The sequence below is a fragment of the Cornus florida genome, unplaced genomic scaffold, assembly GCF_030987335.1.
Source record: "Cornus florida cultivar Cherokee Brave unplaced genomic scaffold, ASM3098733v1 CherokeeBrave_3.0.0_Hap2_Chr02, whole genome shotgun sequence".
NCBI classification, from domain to species: domain Eukaryota; kingdom Viridiplantae; phylum Streptophyta; class Magnoliopsida; order Cornales; family Cornaceae; genus Cornus; species Cornus florida.
Window position 1 is genome coordinate 61,474,074 of NW_026775572.1, and position 9,003 is coordinate 61,483,076.

Genomic DNA, 9,003 nt, shown 5'->3' on the forward strand with positions numbered 1-9,003 from the left:
TCTTTTGGACATTTAATAGAGAAACAAACAAGTCTTTTTCTTTGTCATTGTATAAAAAAGAACAAGTGATAAATACCAAAAAGTGCCATACATACCTCATCGGTTCGCAACACAACAAATTGGTCTCTGCTGGTTATATGTGACAACACCTCACTTCAGGGACGGATATAAGTCCAAAATCCTTAATAAAGTAGTCCCCAAAGGCTCTAGACATTGCCAATCTGGGGCATTCCTCATTCGGCAGCCAAATTTTATGCACCACAAGCTTGTCGTTTAAACTGAACACTCTTCCTTTGTACTGATTTATCCATTCAGCCTCATCTGTCAAACAATGTTGATAATGTAAACACAATGTTCATATAATTTTTGAGACACAAAGAAAGTGAGGAAGAAAGAGACTCACGAGGTAAATTGTGGTTGAAATAACAGTCATAATGCAGTAGGGGAGCTCCAAGGAATTAATAGTGAGGAAACAAGTCATAATGACTTTAATATGATGTTATTTTCCTAGCCTTCCGTAAGCATGTAACATGTAAGCCCGTCCATTGTCACATAATCCCATAACCTCCTTGCTTTCACGACCCTCCAGCTGCCAGAAAACTCACACACCTATGATTTTTAAATAACACTCCACATGAGACTCATACGAGGACCCAGGAAAATAATTTCAATACCAAAATAAACCACCAGACGAATAATACAGATTCAACTTAGAATAAGTTACATCATACTTAGAAATGTTTTCTAAATAAGTTAGAAATACTATCACAACATAGTTATACTAATGCAGTAGGGGAGCTCCAAGGAATTAATAGTAATTACAAAATAATTCCATATTTAAGGCCTTAACACCTTACAAAATAACTCCACTAGAATTAGCAATTATATAACTATTCTATCCAGGTATAGGAGCCTTGCACTTTCGACGATTATGACCATTCTCGCCGCATCGCGAACAGTGTAACGACCTTACATTTTGAAATTGTGATTCGATTCGTTTAATACGAGGTCGTCCAGGGGGACGTGTTACCGCAGGAGGCCTAAGATGGGAAGCACCTTCACCGTCAGCAGCAGCAACAGCAGCTGCATTCGGCATATCATGTATGGGGACAGAAGACATGAGATGTTCACATAGTTTTTGTTGTGTTTCAACCCTAAACCATGGATCAACCATCTCATAAATATTTAAAGATAATTCATGGATGGCATAGCATGCATACGAACAAGGAATCCCACTCATGGTCCACTTCAAACAACTACAAGAATTTTCACTGCCAAATACCACCCTGAATGGTTTTCTGTCTCGATCATATATTGTACACTCAGTAGGCGAAACACGCATCGACTGAAAACCAAGAGCTAACTCTTGCTCTTTTTTTATTTTCTCCTCAATACGATCCCCAACCGGGATAGTCCACTTCTGAACGTCCAAACTCTTTTGGTATAAAAATTTGCTGAGTCTTTGCATGTGTGTATCCATCAACCTTGTGATTGAAAAAACCCTCTCTTCTTTCACCCATGCATTGAAGGACTCTGCTTGATTGGTGTATAATTTATCCCAACGCTTGGAAGTAAACATAGCATTTGACCAATGTTCAGGTGAATTCGCCAAAACCCAATCGCATAACTCCCCTCGAAATACCCGCATGGCAGCCAATGCATTCTTATACTCATCTACAGTTCGAGCATATGCAATTTTATCGAGTAATTTTTTCGCATGCTCTTTACCCGAAGCCCTCAATCCTAAACTTTGTCTCCCAAGAATGGATGTAGAAAAATTCGCCGTTAGGTGACGAAGACACCATGAGTGGTACTGGGAGCCAAAAATATCTCTAATACAACTTATTAGGCTCGGATGCCTGTCGGTTAAGATTGTCACAATGCGACCATCTAGAATCTCTTTCACCTTGCTCAAGAACCAATGCCAATCATCATCATTCTCAGAAGAAACAACAGCATACGCCAAAGGCCACAAGCCATCATTCGCATCGAACCCCGTTGCACCAAGCATTGTTCCTTTATAATTGCCACTCAAGTGGCAAGCATCGATTGCTAACATGGGCCTGCAATAGTTGATGAAACCTCGTATGGAGCACCCATAAGCTACAAACACTCGCTTAAATCTCCTATCATCCGTGCACTCCCACGATGTAATTGTCCCAGGAATATATTCTGCTATTCGTTCACACAACCACGGGACTAAAATATAGCTATCCTTGGGATTTCCCTCAATGATATGACGTGCACACTCCTTAGCTCTCCACGATTGCATGTAAGTCATTTTAGCAGAAAATTCACCGTTTATGTCTGTGGAAATAGTCTTGGGGGTGCATTTAGGATTGTCCCTAACCTTGTTCACAATAGCTCGACCCATTTCCTTCGACCAAAAAATGGCTTTATAATCTGAAATGTCTTGAGCAGTGTGAGTGTGAACATTATTAAACCACTTGATTCTCACTATATCACCACTTCTTTCACAACCAGCTGATAATTTCCATGGACAATTATTAACCTCGCACACAACTCTATAATATTTTCTGCTATTGTCCAAGTACTTGAACCGAAAATGATTACGAAGACCAAACAAAACGAGTGCATCTTTGAAATCATTTGGGCTGTCAAAAAGCTGATCCACGCAAAGAATGTCATCAATGTGTCGGAAAGAATCCCGATGCGCATTTATCGGAGGAAATGAAGACGTTGACGCAACACTTTGTAGAAGACCAATTGGCGATGTGGCTTCAACAAATTGTCTACAAGTGGATAAAAAGGTATATTAAAAATCACATAACCTATGCAGCGCATACATCAATGTATTACTTTAAATATATGTGTCTTACCTCTCACTATGATCAGTAGGAATTGTGCATGATGCAATTACAGGCTCTGCATCTTCCATATACACATTTAGCATGGGACCACTCACTACAAGCATCACTCTAAATCCAGATTCTCCCGTCAGCCTCAAAAGTTCATTCTTGTTAGATTCGGTGGTATAATATATGACTTTACCACTCATGTTTGAAGATGAACGTTGTTGTAACTCATTTATAAATGATTCGTATGTTGTTGTTGTTGTTATCATAAAAGGGTCTGTGACACTGCCGATGTATATAATTTCCCCATTCTCATTTTTGTCAATTTTCCCATCAAATCGACAATAGCATATAATTTGTCTCTCATCCATTTGTCCAACTGCTTCGAAAATTGACTCATTAGTTTAAAAAAAAAAAAACTAAATATGAAGTTCAAAAAATAATGAAATATAAAACAATTAAATATCATAATTATATAATGTAATTTAGAGATCTATTTACAGCGAAACACTACTAATTCCCTCAATAGGGATAGGCGGTGTCAAGATTAAACTTTTCCTAAACACACACTACAGACCTTTTTCAAATCAAAATACAACCACAAAATCAATGCCATTGATTACTAGATAATTGTATCACTATGTGTACAACAAACATATATACAAGATGAGGGAGATTATGAGATGAATAGAGAGTTAAATGGGACAATATAGATTGAAAATAAAAAATTGAGAGTTAAATAGAGAGAGAGCAGAGTGTTGAATATTTTTCACACACAAAATTTATATGTGTAAGTCTTGAAAATGGGGGAGACAAGTACAAGGGAATGTTGGAATAATAAATTAATACTAAATACATTTTTTTGATAAATTAATGCTAAATACATATATTAAAAAAGCCTCATTTATAGAGTTTGCTAGCTTTTGCATCAATTCTATCATGTGCGTAGATGCCTAAAGACATATTACACAGAGGTATACTCTACATGCCATTTGAGAAAGAGTCAACAATCTTGAATAATTCTTGATCTAAATTGAGTTATAATAATTAATTATACATAAAAACTAATTGGACTACCTATGTGTTGGTGGCTTTGAATTTTAACTCCTAAATTCCTACGTTCTGCTGAGGATTTAGTCTGCAGTCATCAAAGAGCCTTGAATATATAGCTTGAATACAGATATAGCTGATTTAGTCTAACTCTTTTTGTAGGAGGATACAGATATAGCTGATTTTACATAGATATTATTTTCTAACGGAGTGAATTGATACTACTCATAGCTATCGACCAATATTGTGGTGTGTATTGGTTGTAACTGACAATGTGAATTTAAAATTTCAAATGGATATAACCATGGTCAGTATTAATGGTTTTAACTAAATTTTGATATTTCCATTAAAATGGTATCTCTCTTTGATTTTGGATCATGTGTGTGGTTATTAAATTATGTGTTGATTTGTAAGGTTGCTTTCAGATTTGGACAAAAATAAAATGAAAGTCTTGATAGTTTGTTGATGTAATGAGCTTAAAAATTTAAAATTATATGCTTTGAATATATATCTATATCAGTCCATGGCAACTACTGCTTAATGATAAATAAGCCGTGAAACTACTTTGATCATATGGAGCTTATTAGTTGCATCATGATTACTACTAGTTTTGTGTATGTGTTCCATTATGTACTAGTTAATGTGTGGTATTTAGGCTTATGGCCAGTGTGTGTGTGTTAAAATCATGTATAAACATACATATATATGACAAAGTCGTGTTATGTTTAAATATTTCAGCCTAACTCTTGTAAAAATTAGAACAAATTCATGTTGGTTTGGATGACTCCTAAAGGTTTTTTTTTTGGAAGGTTAAACAAGTATTATTATACCATTTCTCTCATTCCTTCTCTTTCTCCTTCCAAATCGAGGTACGTTAGGGTTTTCTCTCCCCTAATGGCACACGTGTTCTATGGACCTGTATTAGAGTATAGTTCACACTATGATTCTTAAGATTGATGTGCTTATTGACGGTCCAGTGCTGTTTCAATCTCCTCCTAACAGCACTTAACATAATCATAAACTAGATTTAGCTCAGCCATTTTGTCTTGAAGTTTTTCCTCAATCTCATTGGGAAGCTATTCATGTAGTGGCTGAAATATGTTTGTTTTTTTATGATCCAAACACACTCAAACAAACAAGAACAGTGACCAATAGCTAGCCACAGAAGTTACAATAGGTGTAGCTAGCCTATGACAAGTGTGTTTGTGTTAAAATCTAGGTCATACAATTCTTTTTAACAAGTGTAAATCTAGCTCCCATTCTCACGATTTGTTTGTAATTTAATTTTGTTGCTTTTGCGCTCTATCTACCACTTTATGCGACTTAGTATAAAACCAAATATAAATATTAACTTACTGAATTTTTCTGTTACTATCAAATACCATTAAAGCAAAATTACAAAATTAGACCCTCCCTCACAAGAAACAAAATTTTAAGAATTTATTAATCACTCTAATCGATTGCAATAGGCTGCCAACATAGTTAATTGAGAGTCGATAATTCAAAGAGCATTTCATTTTATTTTTGTCCAAAGCTGAAAGCAACCTTACAAATCAACACATAATTTCATAATCACACACATGATCCAAAATCAAAGAGAGATACCATTTTAATGGAAATATAAAAAAATAAGATGTTTGGATACAATTGAAAATCAAAAAATAAAAGTACATGAAGCACCAGATTTAAAATTAGATTCCTCATAAGTACAAATAATTCTTTGAGACTACGCTTTCATGAGTACAAATAATTCTTTGGGAGCTCCGAGAATTAGTGGGGTAAAACCATGTATATCTCGATTGCGAGAAAAATATATAATGCAGCTAAAAGAGCATAGGCAGATTTAATAAAGCAATCCCCACAAAAATCTATAAACTCTACCATGTTTGAAGGCTTTTCTCTTAAAAAAGACTTTAGTAGTACTACACTTATCTGTTTCCCATTGAAAACTTTAAATCACCCATTAGCTGTTTTGATTTTGATTTTGATTTTGATTTTGATTCCTTTCCTAGTGCAAAGACATGTAGTATCCGTATTCACCTTCACATAAAGGTGGTGTCTTTGGTTTGATTGTAGTGCCCGAGTTTTGGACCAAAAAAATCAGATCCACCTCAAAGAGAGAGAGAGAGCTCTCTCATGTAGCCTTTTCAAAACAGAGCAAAATACAAAGAAATATTGTCAGTGTTCCCTCAACCTCTTCACTCCTCATTTATGAAACCTGTCTTTCTTTATTTATTTGACATCAAAGCTCTATCAAGTGAAATTCTCAACTCAACTCACAATATTATATATATATATATATATATATGTATATATATATATAATATGTTTTTGGAGTAAGTGTTGTGATTCTGTACACAATAGGAGATTATTTATTATCTATTATTAGAAAATCGAACAGATAAAATGAGAAACTTTGGGAATACCCCCCCTAAGGTAGTGTGTTTAATTGTGGCATTCATATTAAGTCATCAATTTAATATGTATGTTCCACAATATATTTATATATATGCACGGGTGTAGAATATATTAGATAAAAAAGTAGTGTTACTCTTCAATTTATACAAAAAGTAGTGTTACTCTTCAATTTAGTTCTAACTTCTATTTCTACTTTGATTCCAAATAATGCAAAGAGGTGTCATATTCTGATCTGGTATAGAGAATGCTACTCAAAACCTAATTCTCAGAAAGCTTAATTTCTCTATTAAGCTCTCCTCTTCGCACTTCTTCAGCTCTCACGGCTGTTGGGGAAGTTCTTGAAAAATCGGCAAACTCTCTCTCATCTCCCAGAGAAATGCTGCCCAGAATTGACGAGAGTGGCAGGTTTTGCAGCCCCGGAGCCGCCAGAGAGATCACCTTGTATGTCCCCCTCTTACCAATTTTTGTTTTTCTGTGTGTGTATATATATAGAAAGTTCGGGCTATTTGTTTTGGTTCTTTGATGGGTTGAAAATTGCTTGAATTTCGATGTCAGGATAATTATTTATGCGGCGTGTTTGGAGGGTTATGACCCAATTCGGCTATTCAAGAAGAGAATCAACGCCCGAAGAGGTATTAGTATTACCAATGCTATGTCTTGTTTTATGACAATATGTTTATCTTTTTGGGTTTTTCTGCATCCCTTTTGATAAAACTGAATAAGTACTTAATTTATTTATTTATTATTATTTATATAACTGGTGTTTAGATAACTACCTACTGCTTTATATTTTCTCTTTTTCATCTCGTTAGTAACTAAATAACTTCCAAAGCATCAGTCTTGGACAGAATTTTGATCGAAATTTACTTCTTTCTTTCATTCTCTCTTTCTTTTCCCGTAAATACAATTTAGACGTAAAGGTCATATAACAGTTTTCCCATTATTGTTCGTGTCTTGTATTTTCAACTGAATTTGGGCTTAGGTATAAAGCAGCTTGCACTCTTCACCGGTTGGGGGGAGGGGGGGGGGCGCGGGGGGAACTTGTAAGCATATCTAGAAATTTGTTAACCATTCAAATTTCATGAACAGATGGTGAAGAAATCTTTTCCATTTCTGGTCATTGCATAGCAATATCTTAGACTAAATTTTTTAATCGTTTAAAAATGTTAACATATTCAATCAGTCTACTAAAAAGAATTATTTATCTAATTTATTTAAATGTTGGTAATTATCAGATACCAAGGCCATCACTGACATGCTCTAAAATGCTATGTTTCCCTAGTGAAAACATTTACCAAAGACTTCCAACCTTGTAAGCTAAGGCACAAATCATAGCATAACCATGAAGATTTGTTACTTCATCTCTGAGTCACAGTCCAAAGATCCAAACAGAGTAGCTTCTTCCCTTTTGTTTTATATTGAGAACTAAAATCTTTATTAGTGATTCTTAACACCCAAGATATTAATCATGAAATTATTATAAAGCATTTTCATTTAATTGAACCAAACTCAAATTTTATATTTAATTACATTTCAACCACTAAACCACAACAAATATAGTATGTATGAAAAACTTGTTTTTAATTTAATATTGTAGAACCAATACTAGTAATCTTAAATAATTCTTTTACTAAGCAAATGCAAATGGGAATGTAGATTTCACAAACATTTGATAACAAGTGTCCCTACCCAAAGACTATCACATGCATGCCTCTTTACAGTTTACATTTATTGATTGTATCATAAGGTCTCCAGAGCAAATGACTTATGAAGATAGGATTTAAGCTTGTTACCTTGGCACAAGCTAGTTAGCTAACTAGTGAAATCCAACAAAAAGCCTGTAGGCACCACACGTACTGCCACTTGCTTCCACATGGTCCTAGTAAATTTAAAGAACATGAATTATTTGGATTTAGGGACATTGAATCTCTACTATACACAGGTAGGCATTAACAGTACAATGTTTAAGTTTTAAGATCAGATTAATGTTCTATAAAAAAAAATTCAGCAGGTAACAAAGGACATGCATGGAAATTTGTTTTTTATCCTGTTTAATTATGTTTTCTTCAGCAAATTCCGAGTATTTTAAGTATGAAAACCCATGCTAGTGGAAAGATTGTAGGATAACATTTGGGATTTCAGTTCAGTCAACGTATAAAGAAAGCATGAACTCTTCAAAAACAAGCAAACCTAATTACAAAAGAAGAAGAAGAAAAATAAAAAATAAAAAAAACATTTGATTAATTAAGTATCTACTTTATGAAAATTTTGCCTTTGTTGGTGGGATAAAACTCAGTTTTAAAAATTAATTTTGTTACGCACAAGAGAGCAACATTTTGTTACGCACATTTCAAACATATACAACAAACAGAGCAACAACAATCTTGATTGCAGAATAGAAATTATATATATATGATTGCATAATAGAAATTATAAGAGGAGAATATATATAAACATAACCTACATGAAAATCAGACATCCAATTGGAAAAAAAAAAAAAAAAATTATAACACTAAATCAGGACCATAATCATCTAAAAAATAAACGTGTGTGTGTTAAGAGGGAGAGAGTACTTACCATATTACTAGAACAACAATAAATGAATGGCAGAAGTGGAGAAGTGCTTCGCTGGGTTACAGAGAGGGCGCACCAACGACGGTTAGACGTGGAGAAGTGCTTTGCTGTTACAGAGGGGGAAAGAGAGAGGGCTTGAATGAGG

At 34.4% G+C, this 9,003-nt stretch overlaps 1 long non-coding RNA gene across 1 annotated transcript; it reads right to left on the reverse strand.

Moving 5' to 3' along the window:
* Positions 1–404: 404 nt before the first annotated feature.
* LOC132287220 (uncharacterized) lies at positions 405–9,003 on the reverse strand. The gene is made up of 3 exons (XR_009472957.1): positions 8,862–9,003; positions 8,078–8,163; positions 405–609 (listed from the first exon to the last, which is right to left on the reverse strand). It is a non-coding gene; the product is annotated as an uncharacterized LOC132287220 (long non-coding RNA).